Below are 21,597 nucleotides of genomic sequence, written 5' to 3'. Positions count from 1 at the left end.
AGAAGCATGCCACTGAATCATCAGCTAGAGTGGCAGGAATACGAACAGAATCAGAATGCTCATTAGCCCCCAGCACATCATCATTCTCATCACAGCCAAAGCTATTCCAGTTTCCTTTAACGACTAGATGCTCATGGCCACTTCAGTCTCGCTAGTTGTTCTCAGCCATCCCAAAGTATTCACTGGACAGAGCATAGTCGAGGTGGATCACGCATGTTTTTGAAACCTATTGCACCATGAAAAAAATATCTAAGCCTGCAAGCTTGAAACCCTTCAAAGAGATGGACATTCAGTTACAGTACCAAAGGGGAGAAATTTGTCAGAGGCAGATTTTCAATATACAAATTCCCTCCACCTCCATCCAGTCCTTCCAGAAAGATACAACAAGGTTGATATTTGGCCACACAGCTGATTTCAAACCATACTTATCTTAGTGGTGCTATCTGTTGAGGTGGTGCTGATGAATATCCATGCATAGCTTGAAACATCTAAATTGAATATGTCATATTATATTTGCTGTTTTGATGGGCCACCTAGATGTGTTTATACATTTAGTAGCTGAATATAGCCGCTTAGACATATAAGTTGTGCTGCCCCTTCAATGCCCCAAATCACACCTCCTTTTTTGGATGAATAACTTTGGGCATATAAAAATTTATATAGGAATATTTATCTGCTCTACTGCTTGATTTAACAAAAAAAATCATTTATGTGGGTGGCATAACCACTGATCTCCCTCAAGGGGTAATACTATAACTGGACACCTATAAATTGTGCAACACGTGGCTGGTTCCTACAAGCTGTTAAGATGCTCTATGAAGATCCCCAGGCCCAGCTATTGGTAAATGGGGTCAGAACACAAAAATTCTTGATAAGGCGGGGAACAAGACAGGGGTGCCCTCTGTCCCCGTTACTATTTTTGATAACACTAGAACCCTTGCTATGTAAAATTCGTGCAGAGCCCGGAATCCAGGGCATGAAGGTGGGTGGGGGGGAGGTGAAACTATTAGCCTATGCAGACGACTTATTGATTCTAGCAGATGACCCGCAAACATCAGTGGCGCGACTACTAGGGAGCCTAGGAGAGTATGGGCAGTTATCAGGGTTCAAACTAAATCTGGGAAAGTCCTTGGCGTTACCGATGTCCCCCACTGTTAGGTCTAATTGGAAGGGTCCTTTTCCTTTTAAGTGGGTAGATGAGAAACTTACATATCTGGGGGTGGAAATCCCGGTAGACTTATCGACACTATATAGGAGGAACGTACAGCCGTTGCTAGAGGAAACTAGACGCCTTTTGGGGATATGGGGCTCTTGTCCGCTCTCTCTGGCGGGGCGAATTGCTCTTTTTAACATGATGATAGCACCAAAATGGCTGTACAGATTCCAGTTGCTGCCCTTGTATCTGCGAGGCAGGGAGGAGAAAGCACTGCATGCAGTCTTAAGGAAGTTTTTATGGAATAATAAACGCCCCAGAATAGCGTTGAATGTGCTATGTAAACCTAAAGCACATGGAGGCATGGGATTACTCAGTATCAGGTACCTTACAATTGCTTGCACCATGAGACATGTGCGGGATTGGCTAGCAGGCAGCCAACAATTTACAAACACACAGCTGGAAGCCTCATTGGTGCCGGAGGTACATCTCAGCTGCTTAATGCACACACCAAAAATAAGACCTGTTAGACAACAACCCTTGAACTGTTTCGTGAGATCAGTGAGAGCAATGTGGCGTTGGCTGTGCCGAAGACAAGGCTTTGCAGCAGATGCGACTCCATTTATATCACTACGTCTTAACCCGGATTTCCCAGATGGGTCATCAGCACAACACTTCAAATCCTGGAGGACAAAGGGGATTCAATACCTTTTTCAGATATTGAATGAAGAAGGGCAGGTTAAGCCACTTGCAGATCTACAAAGAGAATTCGGACTGGTTGCATCAGACTTTTATGCACACGCACAGGTGAAACACTATGCTCGCTCCCTGGGTGCAATGAATTTGGCCGAAGATGTACAGGAAACGATATCAACAGCGCTTACTCTAAGATCGGAAGAAATAGTGCCATTGCGATTTCATCATAGGTATCTCCTAGACACAACAGAGGACATCGACTATCGCAAGGTGGCACAAGACTGGAAGCAGGACCTCAAGGTCGAGATAACAGCTGACATTATACAAAGCTTCCTGCTGTCCATCTTGCACAGATCAACGTTTACTAGACAATGGGAACAACAATATAAATTTGCCATGCGGGCCTTTATAGCACCAGCCAGAGCGCGAAGGGCAGGTTTTGGAGTAGGAAATTGCCCCAAATGTGGAGAGGACAGAGCAACTTTGGGCCATATGTTCTGGCATTGTGTACAGATTAGAGCATTCTGGAAGCAGGTGCTGGCTGAGGTCAGCCATCACTGGAAGCGGACAGTGGGAGATACCCCACTGCTATTGTTTGACACATATGCTGTGGCAAAGCCGATTCCAGCGGGATGCACGGGCTTTTTAAGAAGGACAGTGCTAATAGGAAAAAGGGTGATTTTACTTAACTGGAGAGAGACACAGGCGCCCACCAGAGAGCTGTGGAGAACAAAGATGACAGAATTGCTACACCTTGAACTATGTGGACTTCTCGAGGCCGCTCACCCAGATCAGGAGCGGAAAGTATTCCGTGGGGTATGGGAGCGATACTGGAGTACCCTACAGCCTAAGATCAGACAGAGGATCTTGTGCAAATTGGAATAGAGAACTGAGACAAAGTGACACCCGTCAGATCCCTACAGAAGTGACATTAGATCCCAATACCAGAGTCTAGAGGAGGGAGAGGGTGGGAGGGAGGGAGGAGAGGGTGGGGGGAGGGGGGACGAGGGATATAAAATGATAAAAGAATCGGGGACAGCATTTGGGGACTCAAATGTGAAAAAACTTGTTTTGCTAAGTCTTGTGGTTTTGAGACTGATTGATATATACACATTTGTATTGTTTGATTACTTACGGCTTTAATAAAAATCATTGAAAGATAAATTGTGCAACAGCAAAAATACATGTCTATAAGTTGCAGTAAGCACATGCAATATATAATATTCTATAAGTTACATGTCTAAATGTGAGTCCCACACATGTTCCACCCAAGTGTTTGCCTACCTACAAAATATGCACTATAAAAGATATGTATGCATTTGCAGACCAGCAGAATTTTGGCATTTGCATGCATATGCTGTCATGAGTAGGACATCTCTGGCACAGCTGAGCTCACTTCTCAGAGTTTCTCCTCAAATATCCAGATTCCCCTGCCCAGGGGAATGTGAGGGCAGCAGCACATTACAGACACTAGCTCTAAAGTCACGAGGCCATTCACTAGCATCAATACAAGACGTTTCAGCACAGTTCTAATAGAGTTGCTATAGATGTTGCTGCAGGTAACCTAAGATGGAGTCCTAAAAGAATGATGTTCTAAACCAGGCTTGTCCAACTTATGGCCCGCGGGTCAGAACCTGGCCCTCTGAGTATTTTTTTTCTGGCACTCAAAAGCTTGGTAATTCTTATGGTGCTTACTGTGGGATTCCTACTTCCCTGCCGCAGCATAGCTCTCTGTAAGCATGAGCCACGCCACAACATGGCTTTCTGTAAGCATGAACCACACAGTGCTGGAAGTTCGGGTTGATCTTGTGGTTTCAAGTCCTGCGAGATCAACCTGAACTTTCAGCACTGCATGACTCAAGCTTGCAGAGAGCCAAGTCCTGGTGGGGAAGCAGGAATCTTCTGTAGCTGAAGCCAGGTGAGGGAAAAGAAACTAGGTGGGTGTGTGTGTGTGTGTGTGGGGGGGGGGGGGGTGTTACATGAGTGACCAGGTGAAGGTTGGGCAGGGGATTATGTACCATTGCATTTTGACACTACTTGACAAAACATACAGCAAAATAAGATAGTGGTGTTTTGGCCCTCCGAATGTTGCAAAATGTGAAATGTAGCCCCCAACAGTAAAATGTTGGACAAACCTGTTCTAAACAAAAGTCCTGAATGAATGTCCCGAATGGATAGAGCATACAATTGAGATTATACTCTCTGCGTCTAGAAGGTGGTTGTTTCTTTAGCCAACCAGAAAAATGCAGAACTATAGAAAACTATGTTTAAAAACCTTGTTTGCAACTGGTGTCCAGAGTGCAAGCTGAACCAAAAGATGTTCCCATCTTGTTGTGCCATGTTGTGTCTGTCTGCTCCAGACACAGCTAATAGCAGAACTATGCAGGGAAGGCTCTCCCTACAGCAGTAATGTGCAGTAAATATGCTCTTGAAGCAGTTTCTTAGCCAGAGAAGCAAATATCAGGCTTATTTTCGAAAGAGAAGGGCGCCCATCTTTTGACACAAATCGGGAGATGGGCGTCCTTCTCCTAGGGTCACTCAAATCAGCATAATCGAAAACTGATTTTGGGCATCCTCAACTGCTTTCCGTCGCGGGGACAAAAAAAGTTCACGGGGGCGTGTCGGAAGTGTAGCGAAGGCGGGACTGGGGCGTGCCTAACACATGGGCGTCCTCGACCCATAATGGAAAAAAGAAGGGTGTCCCTGATGAGCACTTGGGCGACTTTAATTGGTCCATTTTTTTTTTTACGACCAAGCCTCAAAAACGTGCCTGAACTGACCAGATGACCACCGGGGATGACCTCCCCTTACTCCCCCAGTGGTCACCAACCCACTCCCACCCTAAAAAAAACTTTTTAAATATTTTATGCCAGCCTCAAATGTCATACCCAGCTCCCTGACAGCAGTATGCAGGTCCCTGGAGCAGTTTTAGTGGGTGCAGTGCACTTCAGGCAGGTGGACCCAGGCCCATCCCCCCCTACCTGTTACACTTGTGGTAGTAAATGTGAGCCCTTCAAAACCCACCAGAAACCCACTGTACCCACATGTAGGTGCCCCCTTCACTCCTAAGGTCTATGGTAGTGGTGTACAGTTGTGGGGAGTGGGTTTTGGGGGGGGGTTGGGGGGCTCAGCACACAAGGTAAGGGAGCTATGCATCTGGGAGCTTTTTCTGAAGTCCACTGCAGTGCCCCCTAGAGTGCCCGGTTGGTGTCCTGGCATGTCAGGGGGACCAGTGCACTACGAATGCTGGCTCCTCTCATGACCAAATGGCTTGGATTTGGCCGTTTCTGAGATGGGCGTCCTCGGTTTCCATTATGGCCGAAAATCAGGGACGACCATCTCTAAGGACGACCGTCTCTAAGGTCGACCTAAATTTTACGATTTGGGCGTCCCTGACCGTATTATCGAAACGAAAGATGGACGCCCATCTTGTTTCAATAATACGGGTTTCCCCACCCCTTCGCCGGGACATCCTTCGAGGACGTCCTCAGGAAAACTTGGGTGCCCCTTTCGATTATGCCCCTCTATGTGGTTTAAAAAGACAGTGTTTCAGCAAAGAGTTAGGCCCAAAAGTCTGAATTTCACCCAAAACAGTCAGGATTTTTCCATCTTGGATCAATGTGTATTTAACATTCTAGAACAGAAATACACACATAGTTCAAAATATTTTTCCATCAGCTTTTGCACCTCCTTAAGACATGCATACATTTCTTCAATCCAATGCAAGTGATAGAGAGGGTAAATTTGCTTAACCCCCAATATGACTTTGTTTTACTTTTAAAATGTTAGATTTTACTTTGCGGGGATTTGCTTTTATCATTGACTTCGCTACAGGGTGGCAAGTATGACCCCAACAAATTGGCTTGCCACCTCAGTTTCAGAATGCCTCAGTGCCTGTCTGGCATCTCACCTCCCTCCTTCCGGAATCCGGTACCTCTTTGTCCCTTCTCACTCCCCACAGCTTTACATCCTCCAATTATTGTTTCCTCCTTGTAGAGAATGAAGGAGCCTCCTTCTTCTAAACACAACCTCAGGATGTCCCAATCAATATCCAGCAAACAGAAATCATCCATCAATAGTACTTCCCCTTTTATAACAATATTTCTTCTGCATTCAAAAGAGGTCTATATGTCACCCAAAGTTCATAAATGTTCTATTCCCTTTTTCCAAATTAACCCACACTGCCTTCTCTATACCACATAAGCCCTGAAGTTCTGCTGCTTTAATATTATTTTTTTATACAGATCCCTAACCTCTTTAGCTTTTCCTCATATGAGAAGAGTTCCATCCCCTTTTATAATATTGGTTGCTCTTCTTTGAACCATTTCTAATTCTGCTATATCTTTTTTGGGATACAGTGACCAGAACTGAGAGCAATACTCAAGGTGAGGTTGCACAATGGAGCGATGCAGAGGCATTATAGTATTTTCGGTCTTATTCACCATCCTTTTCCTAATAATTCCTAGCATCCTGTTTGATTTTTTTGGCTGCTGCCGCACACTGAGTCAAAGATATCAGCGTATTATCTACAATGACACCTAGATCTTTTTCTTGGTTGCTGACCCCCAAGGTGGACCCTAGCATCAGGTAACTATGATTCAGAATATTTTTTCCAATGTGTACCACCTTGCATTTGTCCACATTAAATTTCATCTGCCATTTGGATGCCCAGTCTTCTAATTTCCTAAGGTCTTCCTGCAATATTTCATAGTCCACACGTGTTTTAACAACCTTGAATAGTTTTGTGTCATCTGTAAATTTAATCACCCCATTCGTCGTTCCAATTTCCATATCCTTTATAAATATGTTAAATAGCACCGGTCCCAATACTGATCCCTGCGGCACTCCACTGTTCACCCTCCTCCATGACAGAAATGGCCATTTAACCCTACCCTCTGTTTTCTGTCCAATAACCAATTCCTAATCTCTTTTTAAAAGTGGCTGCCAAGACTTCCAGTGGTGGCCTCGTGAGACTTCCACTGACGTCTTGCGAGGCCGCCACTAGAAGTCTCGGCAGCCATTTTAAAGAAGATGCAGCAGCAAGCGGGTCAGCAGTAGCTGGCAGGAAAGACTGGGGATCTTTCCTACCCCAAAGAATCCACTAGACCACCAGGGTGGCTTGAGGTATGTGCTGGGAGGGAACCCTGCGACTCGGGGGAAGAATATTTGGGGGGAAGGAGGTCTGGAATATGTGGGAGGGAGGTTGACAAACTTCCTCATGAGAAACTCCTGAGAAAATTAAAAAGCCATGGGATTGGAGGCAATATTCTATTGTGGAATGGGAACTGGTTAAAAGATAGAAAACAAAGAGCAGGGTTAAATGGATAATTCTCTCAATGAAGAAAAGTGAATAGTGGAGTACCAAAGAATCTGAAATGGGACCAGTGATTTTTTTTTAACTATTTATGAATTCAAACAATAAGTTACAAGTGAAACGCTTGACAAAGCAACAATAGAGATCCTTTGAATGTGTCTGAATTATTAGAGACCTCCTTGTTGGACACTACTGAGAGAGTTACCTTAGTAGTTTCATTTGTCTTTGAGCAGGACTTGAATGCCATGATGCAGCTCTCCTTTCGTAATTCACGGACTCCCTTTTGTGGGAAAAGAATATGGATATATCCAGATGTCACAAGGCAAACTCAAGAAAGAAGGAAATTGTTTCTAAATATGATATCTGAAACATTAGCCTTAGGTGCTACTTATTTATCATATCCTTTTAAATGTGTAGTCAAATATTTAGGAATTAGATATATGTTCTTCTCTCCGGAACAGCTGAGGACTTTCCTTTTTAATGAAAATGTTGGTCACTGGAACTGTTTATCCCTCTGTGTTGGGATTGAATTATAGTGTGTGTGTGTATGTGGGGGGGGGGGGGGGGGGGGGGGGGAGGGGTAATGTTAAGCCTTTTTCTCAAAGAAGCTCTCTTTTTTTTCTTTATTTTAAGATCTCCTTATCCTTTGTACATGTCACCCATAGCTGATAGTGGATTACTAGGATTGATATATATATATATATATATATATATATATATATATATATATATATATATACTTATAGTTTTTTCTAGTTATATAATTAATCTGGGGATCAATGCTTTTTAACATATTTATAAATGATCCGGAAATGGGAACAATAAGTGAGGTGATCAAATTTAAAGATGAAACATAACTTTTCAAGTGTTAAATTGCATGTGGATTGTGTGAAATTGCAATAGGATCTTGGGTATCCAAATGGCAAGTTAAATTTAATGTGGACAAGTGCAAGGTGATACACATTAGGAAGAATAACCCAGATTTCGGCCACCTGATGCTAGGTTCCATATTAGAAGTCACCACCTAAGAAAAGAATTTAGGGATCATCATGGACAGTACAGTAAGATTTTCTGCTCAGTGTGTGGCAGCAGGCAAAAAAGTAAACAGAATATTAGGAATTATTAGGAAAGGAAAAGAGAATAAATTAAAGAATATTATAATGACTCTGTTATCACTCCATGGTGAGACCATACCTTGAACATTGTGTGCAATTCTAGTCACAGCATCTCAAAAAAAGATATAGTTAAGCTAGAAAAGAAACAGAGAATTGCAACCAAAATAATTAAGGGGACAGAATGACTCTCATATGAGGAAAGGTCAAAGAGGATAGGGCCCTTCAGCTTGGAGACAAGAAGGCTGGTGGAAGATGTGACTCAGGTCTATAAAATCCTTGAATGGAGTGGAACAAGTAAACATGAATCAATTGTTTACTCTTTCAAAAAGTACAAAGACTTAGAGACATACCATTAAGTTACATGGAGGGGCATAATCGAAAGGGGCGCCCAAGTTTTCCTAAGGACATCCTCGCAGGACGTCCCGGCGAAGGGGTGGGGAAACCCGTATTATCGAAACAAGATGGGCGTCCATCTTTCGTTTCGATAATACAGTCAGGCACGCCCAAATCTTAACATTTAGGTCATCCCTAGAGATGGTCGTCTTTAGACTTGGTAGTTTCTGATTTTCGGTGATAATGGAAACTAAGAACGCCCATTACTACTACTACTACTATTTAGCATTTCTATAGCGCTACAAGGCATACGCAGCGCTGCACAAACATAGAAGAAAGACAGTCCCTGCTCAAAGAGCTTACAATCTAATAGACAAAAAATAAATAGACGCCCATCTCAGAAACGACCAAACGCAAGCCCTTTGGTTGTGGGAGGAGCCAGCATTCGTAGTGCACTGGTCCCCCTCACATGCCAGGACACCAACCAGGCACCCTAGGGGACACTGCAGTGGACTTCAGAAATTGCTCCCAGGTGCATAGCTCCCATACCTTGTATGCTGAGCCCCCCCCCCGAACCCCCTAAAACCCACTCCCCACAACTGTACACCACTACCATAGCCTTTGTTTATTTATTGCCTTTGTATCCCACATTTTCCCACCTATTTGCAGGCTCAATGTTGCTTACAATGTTCTGCCCCTTAAGAGTGAAGGGGGCACCTAGATGTGGGTACAGTGGGTTTCTGGTGGGTTTTGAAGGGCTCACATTTACCACCACAAGTGTAACAGGTAGGGGGAAATGGGCCTGGGTCCACCTGCCTGAAGTGCACTGCACCCACTACTCCAGGGACCCGCATACTGCTGTCATGAGCTGGGTATAACATTTGAGGCTGGCAAAAAATATTTTTTAAAGTTTTTTTAGGGTGGGAGGGGGTTAGTGACCACTGGGGGAGTAAGGGGAGGTCATCCCCGATTCCCTCCGGTGGTCATCTGGTCAGTTTGGGCACCTTTTCACGGCTTGGTCGTAACAAAAAAGGGACCAAGCAAAGTCGCCCAAGTGCTCATCAGGGACGCCCTTTTTTTCCATTATGGGTCGAGGACGCCCATGTGTTAGGCATGCCTAAGTCCTGCCTTCGCTATGCCTCCGACACGCCTCCAGGAACTTTGGTCTTCCCCGCGATGGAAAGCAGTTGGGGACACCCAAAATTGGCTTTCGATTATGCCGATTTGGGCGACCCTAGGAGAAGGACACCCATCTCCCGATTTGTGTCGAAATATGGGCGTCCTTCTCTTTCGAAAATAAGCCTGATAGTGGCACATTTAAAACAAATAGGAGAAAATATTTTTTCACTCATGTATAGTTAAGCTCTGGAACTCTGCCTGAGCAAGTAGTACAAGCAGTTAATATAGCTGGCTTTAATAAAGGTTTAGACAAATTCCTGGAGGAAAAGTCCATAAGTCGTTATTAAGGTAGACCTGTTTATTCCTGAGGTTAAATAATATAGAATTTTTCCACTTTGTGGCACTTTGCTGGGTACTTGTAACCTGGACTGGCCACTGTTAGAAACAGAAAACTGGACTAAATGGGCCCTTAGTCTGACCAAGTAGGGCAACTCTTTGTTTTTTTGTTCTTATATACTTCATCTAGGAGGTCATTTTCTAATAGCGTTAGCATATGCTAATGCTGATTTCATGTGTTATTTACCACAAGACCCATATTATACATTGGGCCCTGCAGGAAATAATATTTATTTTATTTTATTTAAGCATTTATCATGCAAAGTGCATGTTGTTAATAAACGATACTCCTAGTGTGAAAGTTTGATTAGTAGTTTCTATAATGTGATCTTGTAATGAAGTGAGTTAAGATTCCATATCCAGACATTTCCTCTAAGAGAGCCTGTAATTGGAAGGTATACAGAGATTTGTAATGGCTTGCAAAGCATTCCATGATCTCACTGGATTTATATGTACTGCTTCCAAAGTCAGCTTTGATCTTAATTCTTCTTTTGATTTTAATTCTCTTTAATTGCCACAGTAGTAGTTTACTAATCTTACTGGCATAATCATAAAAATGTCTTTTCAGCTGCAAGTAATATGCCATTCACGAAGCTTCTATAGCATTAAACTTGTGTCAGAATCTGATTCTTTCTTAGTGAACCATTATCTCTTTTATCCTTATGTACTTCTTCCAAGCTAATCAGCTCTGCTTTAAGAGCCTCTGATTCAGCTGCCAACTGCTCCATTTTGTAAGCTGCCAAAGAGGAGGTAGTAAAAAAAAAAAATAATAAAAATAAAGGTCTTGGGAGCATCTCAAACACTGCTTCTGCAGACCATGCACACCCTGCAGTCTTCCTTCTTCTGCATCCTGCCCATAGAAAATTGTATCAGAAGAGGCAGGGTCCGCTGATCAGAAGCAGCGTGACTGTATCTGCATTGCTGCACTGAGTGCCTGCTGTAAGTTTACAGCTGGCAATCAGTACAGCCGGGGGGGGGGGGGGGGGGGGGGGGGGAGAGTGTTAGGCAAGGTAGAGGGAAAGATACTGGACTCATGAGAGGGGCAGGGACGGGAGAGAATGTGCTGGACCCGTGAGGGGAGACGTGTGACTGAAAGATGCCAAACCCAGTAGGGGGAGGAGTGGACTGAATGAAACATGCCAGACCCATGGGATGGGCTGTGTGGGTGAGACATGCTAGACTTGCTGTGGGGGCAGGGAAGAAAGGGGAAGAGATGCTGGACCCATGGATAAAGGGAAGGGGTAGGGAGAGACCAGATGGGGGAAGGGGATAGGAAGAGAGACGCTGGATTGGGGGGAGCAGAGGGAAAAGATATAGACAGACTGGAACCTGGGGTGGATGGAGGCACTGGACCAATAAAGGGAGGGAAGGTGTGAGAGGAAGAGATGCTGGCCCCAAGGTGGAGGCTGCAGGATGAGGGGAAAAGAGAGGGGACAAGATGGATAAGGGGAGGGGACAGGGACACAGAAATGCAGAGAATGGAAGGAACATAGAGGATAGGGCACGTGGAGGGACATAATCGAACGGGGTGCCCCTGTTTCCTGAGGGCGTCCTCGTAGGACGTCCTCACAAAGGGGCGTGGAAACCCATATTATCGAAACAAGATGGGTGTCCATCTTTCATTTCAATAATACGGTCGGGGACACCCAAATTTCAACATTTAGGTCGACCTTAGAGATGGTTGTCCCTGGTTTTCAGCGATAATGGAAACTGAAGACGCCCATCTCAGAAACGACCAAATCCAAGCCGTTTGGTTGTGGGAGGAGCCAGCATTCGTAGTGCACTGGTCCCCCTCACATGCCAGGACACCAACTGGGCACCCTAGGGGGCACTGCAGTGGACTTCACAAATTGCTCCCAGGTGCATAGCTCCCTTACCTTACCCAAAACCCACTACCCACAACTGTACACCACTACCATAGCCCTTTGAAGGGGGCACCTACATATGGGTAGAGTGGGTTTCTGGTGGGTTTTGAAGGGCCTGCAAGTGTTGATGCTGAACACCCAAGGAGAGATAGGGACATTGAGAGGACAGATGCTGAACACTGGGGGTGGAGGAATGGAGACGAGAACATAGAGAGGAGATGCTGGACAGGACAGATAAGGGATGCAGAAGGAAGATGAGTAGCGAACATGGAGAGAGAAGAAATGTCAAATGAACAGGAGACCCTGGAAAGAGAGGCAAAATAGAGAAAAGAGAAACTTGGACCAAAACAAATGGAAAAATAAAATGCTCAGACAATCAAGGTAGAAAAAGTATTTTATTCTGACCGCATTAATTAGAATATGTCAACTTTGGGAAATGTGAATCTTTGATATCTTGCATTTCAGTTTCTATTTCTCTAGTATTGCTGTACATGTAGAGTCTGACTTCTTAAAGTTTCCAGTTTTGTTACTGATGTGTGGTTCATTGTTTCATATTTGTTCAGGGGTCTGTCTGTGTTTTATGCATGTGACCAAGGTGTGGTATTCTGCTAGCATGTAGTTTCTGTGAGGTATTCTGCTAGTGTTTGGTTTCTATGTCGGGACCTGTAGCAGTCTGACTTGTTCTGTTTTTTGAACACGCCGAACCCCTGCGCTTTAAACTTCATTGGCTGCCTGTTCACGAGCGCATTGCTTTTAAGATCTGCTCCCTAACACATAAAATCATCTATGGGACTGCCCCGGATTACATGCTCCCCTTGATCAACCTTCTGCCTAGAAATGCCAACCCTGCCGCTCGGTCCTATCTCCACCTCCATTTTCCGAACTGTAAGGGAGTCAAATACAAGAAAATCTTCGCCTCGTCCTTCTGTTACTGGAGTCCCAAACACTGGAACACGTTACCTCACCACCTTAAAACTCAAGCGGACCATGCCCTTTTTAAGAAGTTGTTAAAGACATTCCTCTTTGCTAAGACTTACCCCTCAACTTGTCATGTCGATTAATGTATCCCTTGCCCCCTACCCTACATAGTTCACGCTGTTAGATGCTTGCCTAACCTTTCAGTTTGTATTCTTATTTAACTTTCTGTAAGCCACATTGCGCCTGCATGAGTGGGAAAATGTGGGATATAAGCAACAAATAAATAAATAAATAAATAAAATAAAGCACTACTAGGGTTACGCAGCGCTATACAATTTAACAGAGAAGGACAATCTCTGCTCAAAGGAGCTTACAATCTAAAGGACAAAATGTGCAGTCAGTCAAATTGGGGCAGTCTAGATTTCCTGAATATTTTTTTAAATTTTTTATTACATTTGTACCCTGCACTTTCCCACTCATGACAGGCTCAATGCGACAGGCAATGGAGGGTTAAGTGACTTGCCCAGAATCATAAGGAGCTGCCTGTGCCGGGAATTGAACTCAGTTCCTCAGGACCAAAGTCCACCACCCTAACCACTAGGCCACTTTGAAGAGGTGAGCTTTGAGTAACGATTTGAAGAAATATACTGGTATTGTTTGAGTCCTGGACATATATGCTGCTTTATTATGACAGGTTTTCTACAGAGGTCTCGAATGTGTTTGTTTTTGGCATCATTTGGTTACTGCAGCTGTATAGGAGTCGTGCCCCCTTCTGGCCCCAGTAGCTTCAGAGAGATGGGGGTCCATCTTAAATTTTAGGCCTGAGGCCTGTTCAGTCCTAGCTATGCCATTGATTCCCCTCCTCCTTTTCTTTCTCTCATCATTCTACTTTAAAAGCCATCTTTTCTTACTTTTGGCACTTTCTTATCAATTTTCCTAACTTTCTCTGTCCTCATATGCTCTCTAATATCACACAGTGAGTTGCTCAGTCTAGCCTTCACCTTTCAGGGCTGCTCTGAAATGGTGGTAGACAATCGGACTGCGTGCCTGTAGAAGTTTGTAAATGAAGAGGTTGTTTCCATGATATGTCAGTGTAAAGAGAAACAAGCTGATCCATGGTTGTGATTTTTCAATCAGACTACTAGGGATGTGCCCCTCAAGACTGGTTTTGGATCTTGAACACCCCATACTGTCAGATTGAAATGGGGAGTCATTTTTTTCAGGACGCAGACCCATTTCTTATGTATTCATCTCTTGTAATAGATCAGGGGTTCCAATGTGCAGCCCATAGGGCCAGATGTAACCATCTGGCCTTGAGATAAAAAAATATATATATATTTCCCTGATTTGCTAGCACATATGATTTTGAAATATTACAAAGCTCTTTGGTGGGCATGAGCTCACAATTTCAGAAGAGAATATAAATCATAAATCATACTTTAACAGGCTAAAATATTCATGTGGCCCACACACACACAGGGATTTTTGATCATTTGGCACAATATTGAAGGAACTTGGATGCTCTCTGTAATAAATGATCTTCAAGCACACCATCTGCCAAATGTACGGTATGGCATTTATAAATGGTTCCATTGTTGTTACATAATATTCTAATGGAATCTGCTTGTTAAACTTTAGCACATTGTTCTGTTAGGAATCCTGCACTTGGTCATAAATAATGCTCCTGGATTGCCGGGAAAACCTAGATTGTTCAGCATCAGAGGTCAGGAATGTCACTCTTTCTAACTCAGTTTCCTGTACTTCAGGAGTTCATCACAGGATAAAACAGCAACTCAGATCATTTTCTTTTAGATTCTTCTTGGCAGTGTTACTGGTAATTATTGTTTTGTGGAAAAAAGAAATTCTATACCAAAAAAAAAATCCTATCATGATTTATGAGAAATTACAGAGTTTTTGTCTTTCCTGTACTGTAAATAGAAACGCTAATATTTTGCTGTTAATTCTTCAGAGCCACAATGCTTGCCAAGGTAAATGAACAATCAAATGCAAAACATGTTATAACATTCCATTATTCTGTTTGAAATGAGTGTTTTATTTAGATAGCTCTTGGCTAGCCCACTTATGCTTGGATGTGTGCCTGCGAAGTCTCTCCAGTCTTGCAAGAGCTGTCATCAAGGGAAAGGGAGAGGAGGGGAGAGAGAAAGGGTGTTGAAATGAAACTTGGGTTTTCTACCATTAAAGTCAACCAGACAACAGCAGACATTAGAGTACTACTGGAACAATGTGCAAAAATGTGCTCACACTACGTGGCCTCTTTTTCTCAAGGTTAGATATTGCATAACCACGGAACAGTTTGTGCACTGAACCCTACAAAAACACAGGGCTTACTGCCACACTTCTAAGAGCAGAATTTCTCACAGAATAGTTTGTGGCATAGCTCTATAGAACTCCATTTGGATTTGAATATAGAGAGGTCTTGGGGTTGTTGTTGGTTTTTTTTTTTTTTAACAAGAGTGTCGTTTTATTCATTCTGTTTGATAATTGTTTTAAGGGCAGGGGAGATTTTACAGTAATACAGCAGCTGGTACTGGAAACCTAACTGAAGTTTAAGTCTATATTTGTAACATTTTAGCCACTCTGTAATATTCTTTCATTTTTTTTTTATGTTGATCAAGTTCTCTTCCTTCAAAAACCAGATTGAGAAAAATCATTGTGTGTTGTAATCTAAAGGTGTGCATGGGGATGGGGACCATGGGATATTGGTGGGAATCTGCAGTATTGGTGACAAAAAAAAATCCATTTATGTTGGGATGGGGTGGGGATGGAAAAGAATCAACTGGAGATGGGGTAGGGATAGATCCAAACTGACTGGGAATGGATGAGGATGGGGACCAGATTATGTCCCCATGCACACTTTTAGTATCAACTTGGTGGGACAGTGAGAACATTGTGGACCTTGATATTTAAGAAAACAGCTTACTTACTGGTACTTACCTACTTGTTTGCTTAAGCGTAACTTATAACAGTCTATAAGTTACACAACCAAGTGTAGGAGTAGCCCACGCCATGCCCATACTCGACCCACATGCATGCCCCCTTGCATTTGCACACTATGGGCCAGCTTATATATTTAGTGCCAAAAAAATCGGCACAGATGGAAAACATGCCAGTGCGTATTCTATAATCCATGACTAAAGTTAGGTGCAGTTTATAGAATACGCATAGCGCCATCCTTGCAACTAACATTTACCAATGAAAAGCTGGTGTAAATGCCCACGCCTAACATTAGGCACAGAACAGGCTATTCTATAACACTGTACATACATTTTAGGAACACCCACGACCCGTCCATGCTCCTCCCATGGCCATGTTTAGAGAGCCGCACGGAAGAATTTATGCGGACTACTTTATAGAATACACTTAGCGAGTAGTGCATGTGAATTCTAATTAGTGACAATTAGTGCTGATAATTGCTTGTTAACTTCCAATTATCAGTGCTGATTGACTTGTTAACCAACTGAGTTGCGAGCATAAATCAGAATACACCCACATTTACATGTGTAACTCTAGTCGCACCATATAGAATTTGCAAGTGTTTGGGTTGCATGCTAAGCTTGTAGAATACCACTTAGTGTCCAACCAGCACTTATGGGCGTGAATACTAATCCACATGTGTAAGCTGTTTTTGGTGCAAGAGCCACAGTTTAGCAACTGACCTGCATGATGAACAGGATTTTATGAGGTTCCACAAGAAAGTGAAAGCTCAGCTGTTTGTGATGGCTTTTTAAGTTTATTCATTGTGATGTCTACTATTGTTAGTTTTACGTATTGTGCTGATTTATTTTCTGTGTAATGTCCACTCTTATAGAAACAACAGAAATACAGAACTTAGGCAAACGTAGGCAGATAAAGATCATATGGCCTATCCAATCTGCCCATGCATGCCATCTACTCTCCCTGTCACTCCCTTAGAGATCCTATGTACTTGTTTCAAGCTGTCTTGACTTCAGATAATATTTTCATCTCTACTACTTCTACCGGGAGGCTGTTCCACGAATTCACCACCCTTTCCATGAAGAAGTATTTCCTCGGGTTACTTCTGAGTCTATCCCCTTTCCCCTTCATCCTAAACCGCCTCATTCAAGAATTTCTTTCAATTGAAAGAGACTCGCCTCCTGTGTATTTATGCCTCATAGGTATTTAAATGTCTCTATCATATCTCCCCTCTCCCACCTTTCTTCCAAAGTATGCATATTGAGATCTTTAGGTCTGTCCCCATATGCTTTACAACAAAGACCACTGACCATTTTAGTAGCCGCCCTCTAGATTGACTCCATCCTGTTTATATCTTTTTCACGGTGTGGACTCCAGAATTGTACACAATATTCTAAATTAGGTCTCACCAGTGTCTTATACAGGGATATCATCACCTCCTTTTTCCTACTGGCCATTCCTCTCCCTATGCACCCAAGCATCCTTCTAGCTATCACCATCGTTTTTTCTACCTGTTTGGCCACCTTAAGATCATCACATACGATCACATCCAAGTCCTGCTCCTCTTGTTCCCAAAATTTTAGCACCCCTAAACTGTACTGTTCCCTCTGGTTTTTGCAGCCCAAATGCATGACCCTACATTTTTTTAGCATTAAATCTAAGCTGCCAAATTCCAGACCATTCCTCTAGCTTTGTGAAGTCCTTTCTCATGTTATCCACAACATCAGGGGTGTCTACTTATTGCAGATTTTGGTATCATCTGCAAAGAGGCAAACATTACTAGACAGCCCTTCAGCAATATCACTTCAAAAATATTAAAAAGAACCGGCCAAAGAACTGAACCCTGCAGCACACCACTGGTAACATCCTCTTCATCAGAATTAGCTCCATTTACCACTACCCTCTATCACCTTCCACTCAACCAGTTCCTAACCCACTCAGTCACTTTAGGGCTTATATCAACGGCACTCAGCTTATTTATTAGTCATCTGTGCGGAACTGTATCAAAGGTTTTGGTAAAATCTAAATACACCACGTCTAGCGCTCTCCCGCGACCCAGTTCTCTGGTCACTCAGTCAAAGAAATTAATCATATTTGTCTGACAATACCTGCCTCTAGTGAAACTATGTTGCCTCAGATTCTGTAATCCATTGGATTCCAAAAACTTTACTAGTCTGTGTTTTAAAAGTGTTTCCATTAATTTACTTACCACAGAAGTCAGACTTACCAGCCTGTAGTTCCCAACCTCTTCTTTACTTCTGCTTTTGTGGGTAGGGACCACATCTGCTCTTCTCCATTCCTCTGAGACCACTCCTGACTCTTGAGAATCATTGAAAAGGTCAGCCAGCAGAGTCGCTAGAACTTACTTAAGTTTGTTCAATACTCTTGGATGTATGCCATCCGGCCCCATCGCTTTGTCCAACTTTAGTTTAGCCAGCTCCTTATGAGCACATTCCTTTGAAAATCATTCAGGGATCACCACTCCTCCATTTCTATCTGTGTTTTTCTTCTGTAGTCCTGCTCTCAGCCTACAACCTGTGAACACAAAACAGAAATATTTGTTAAGCAATTCCGCCTTATCTTTATCAGCTTCTACATATTCCTCCCCTTCACCTTTGAATCTCACAATGCAACTTTTGCAGTTTCTCCTATCACTAACATTTCAAAAAAATGTCTTGTCCCCCCCCCCCCCCCCCCCCCCCCCCCCCCCCCACTTTACCATATTGGCTATTTTTTCTTCCATTTTAATCTTTGCTTTCCTGACTATTCTACCAGCTTCTCTTAGCTTTTCTAGACATTGTCATCTGTCTTCCTCTTTCTGCGACCTCTTGTAGTTTATAAAGGCTACTTAGGAAGAGGAGATAGAGGGAATGCAAGACTGCTGGGGGGTGGACACGGCAAGTATCAAAATAATTATCTCCCCTACTGTGTGGATGGACATGGCTGACTAATACAGTTATAGATGTTATGATTGACAGTGTTCTTATGCATAGAGGTAGGGTTTGGAAGAGATAAAAGCATGTGGGTGATACAGGGCAGCGTGTTTCGTAACCCAAACCTCTGCTGAGACCTGAGAAGTCAAGGGGATTTCCTGACCTAGCGCAAAAGAAATGGGGGCTGCAGGTGTATGGTGATGTGTGCTGCTTAGTAGCAGGGGTGAACTGAAAAGGATACAAGCTTTCCAGGATAGAGGGATTGGAAACCCCAAGAGTGGAGCAGGAGAACAACCTGCAGAAGATGGAGGTAGGTGAGGAGAACCACACCTCGACAAGTGGACAGAGGAGGTCTGGTCCATGAAATACTCTGGCGGCTGGGGAAAAGGCCCAGTGGGACTTTACAGAGTGACAAGGAGATCAGCTCCATGCTGTTCTGCCAGGCAGGATGGGACAAAACTCGCTAGGCCTGGAAAGTAACAGTGGATGGGATGAGAGAATCCATATTTCATCATTTTTTAGTTTTTTTCCCCCAAGTTGCTACTTGCAAGAATTGTTCACATGATTCTTTTTTTATTAAAGTTGAACTAGTTTTTTGTTTGTTTGTTTTTTTGTAAAACCCAGTGTGTGGGTGAAATTCTTGGAGTTGAACAAGTTGACAGACTGAATGGTAGTAGAACTCCTGAACCTACCAGGATTTAGCCTGGCCCCTTCCTACACCCAGCTCATTTAGATCTGAGTTTTTTTGTAGATCCTGGTCCATGCACCTAACCCAAAGAGCAAAACTGGCATCCTGACCTGTCTTGAGTGGAACCAAGGTTACAAAAATGGTGCCCAATATGGGGCAAAGTGGTTAAGCCCACTGGAGAGCATTTTCCAAGAGACTCATTTTTCCCCCTTACACACCAGAGAAACTGTATATTACTTAAATCTCTTGGAAGCAACATCGGAGTTGTCTCGGAGCATGAAGGTGTACTGCAATGCCAAAAGAACCCAGAAGAATCAGATCCACTCCAGAGAAAGTAATTGGAGCCCCCATACAAGTTGTAAGTAGCTGGGGCACATTTGGCAGGAAAACCAACATGGACAAGATGGCCTCCATGCCTGCCATTGCTGCAAGGAGGCGGTAGAGAAGGAGGTACACCCTCAACAGTATACTGAGTTTGGGGAGCATTTTGACATCAGAGCACATCAGCATGACGCACTGAACAACACGTACAAGGGAGAAGGGGCTAACAGCTATGAGCTGGGTGTGGCGAACCACATGGAGTCTGAGCAGAAAGAACGTGAGTGGCTGGAGCAATCAACAGCTACCAATGGGGAAGGGAGCACTAACTTGCGTGGAGAATGGTCCATCAGCTAAACACCAAAATTGGTATATGTTATCTGTTGGAGGGGTGGGGAGTATAGAAAACTGAAGAGGATGTTTGATATTGTTGACATCTGATATTCATTATGTTAATTTTTCCCCGAAATAAGGAAGTGGAAGAAGAATGATGATTCTATATAAATGTTATTCTTTTAGAAAATGGGAATCAAATTAAGTTACCCATTGAGGACAAAGGAAAAATGATTTCTCATGGGAAGAAAGAAGGAGAAATCATTTTTTTTATTCACTGGGGGGAGAGTGTAATCCCCTGGGGATTACAAGGATGAAGCCTATCACAGACAGCTTCATCAGAAAACAGACAGAAGGAGATAGAGGGAATGCAAGGCTGCTAAGGGGTGGGCCCAGCAGACATCAGAATAATTATCTCCCCTACCATGTGGGTGGACATGGGTGACTAATACAGTTGTGGATGCTGTGAAAATATGATTCACAGCATTTTTATGCATGGGGGTGGGATTTGGAAGGGATAAAAGCATCTGGGTGATATAGAGCAGGGTCTTTGGTAACCCAACCCCCCCGCCAAGACCCAAAATGTCAAGAGAGTGTCCTGACCTAGCAAAAGAAACGGGGACTGCAGGAGTATACAGATACATTGCTGCTCAGTAGCAGGGGTAAACTGAAAAGGATACGAGCTCTCTGGGGTAGAGAGATTGGAACCCGCAAGAGTGGACCAGGAGAACAACCTGCTGGAGATGGAGGTGGTGAGGAGAGCCACACCTTGAGAAGTGTACAGACAGAGGAGGTCCAATCTGTGGAAGAGTCTGGTGGCTGGGGAAAAGGCCCAGTGGGACTTTACAGAATGACAAGGAGATCAGCCCCAGGTTGTTGTGCCATGCAGAATGGGACAAACCATATGTTATCATTTTTGAGTTTTTTTTTCCCCAAGTTGAACTGTGGTTTTTTTTTTAAATAAAACCCAGTGTGTGAGTGAAATTCTTGGAGTTGAACTAGTTGATAGACTGAGTAGTGGTAGCAACTCCCCCCCCCCCCCCCCCCCCCCCCCCCCGGCCTACCAGGATTAAGCCCATCCCTGACCTAAACCCAGCTCCTTTAGACCTGAGGGTATTTTTTTGTAAATGCTGTTCCAGGCGTTTAACCCAAAGAGCATAGCTGGCATCCTAAACTGTCTTGAATGGGACCAGGGTAACATATGTAACAGCATTTGAGATTGTATCTCATTTCAAGTTCAGACATCTATGCCCAAAACCCCCCTCCCTTCTCCAGCCCTGATGCTTAACTTTTGATGCTAGCTGCCATCATCAAATAGAACATTTCTTTACACGTAAGATTATCAATACAAATATATTCCACTATCACATATACTTCCTGTTACTAGATTTACAAGAGCTCCAAATCCAACCATTAACAGTGCTTAATTAATCAACAGTTCAAGTGTTATAGTGCAGAAGA

At 43.5% G+C, this 21,597-nt stretch overlaps 1 protein-coding gene across 1 annotated transcript in view; it reads left to right on the top strand.

Moving 5' to 3' along the window:
- TMEM255B (transmembrane protein 255B) overlaps window positions 1–21,597 on the top strand; it is a 166,316-nt gene that overhangs the window by 121,607 nt on the left and 23,112 nt on the right. The window lies entirely within an intron of this gene.

Source organism: Microcaecilia unicolor, chromosome 4 (assembly GCF_901765095.1).
Source record: "Microcaecilia unicolor chromosome 4, aMicUni1.1, whole genome shotgun sequence".
Classification (NCBI taxonomy): Eukaryota; Metazoa; Chordata; class Amphibia; order Gymnophiona; family Siphonopidae; genus Microcaecilia; species Microcaecilia unicolor.
This window is presented reverse-complemented; position numbering and strand designations above follow the sequence as displayed.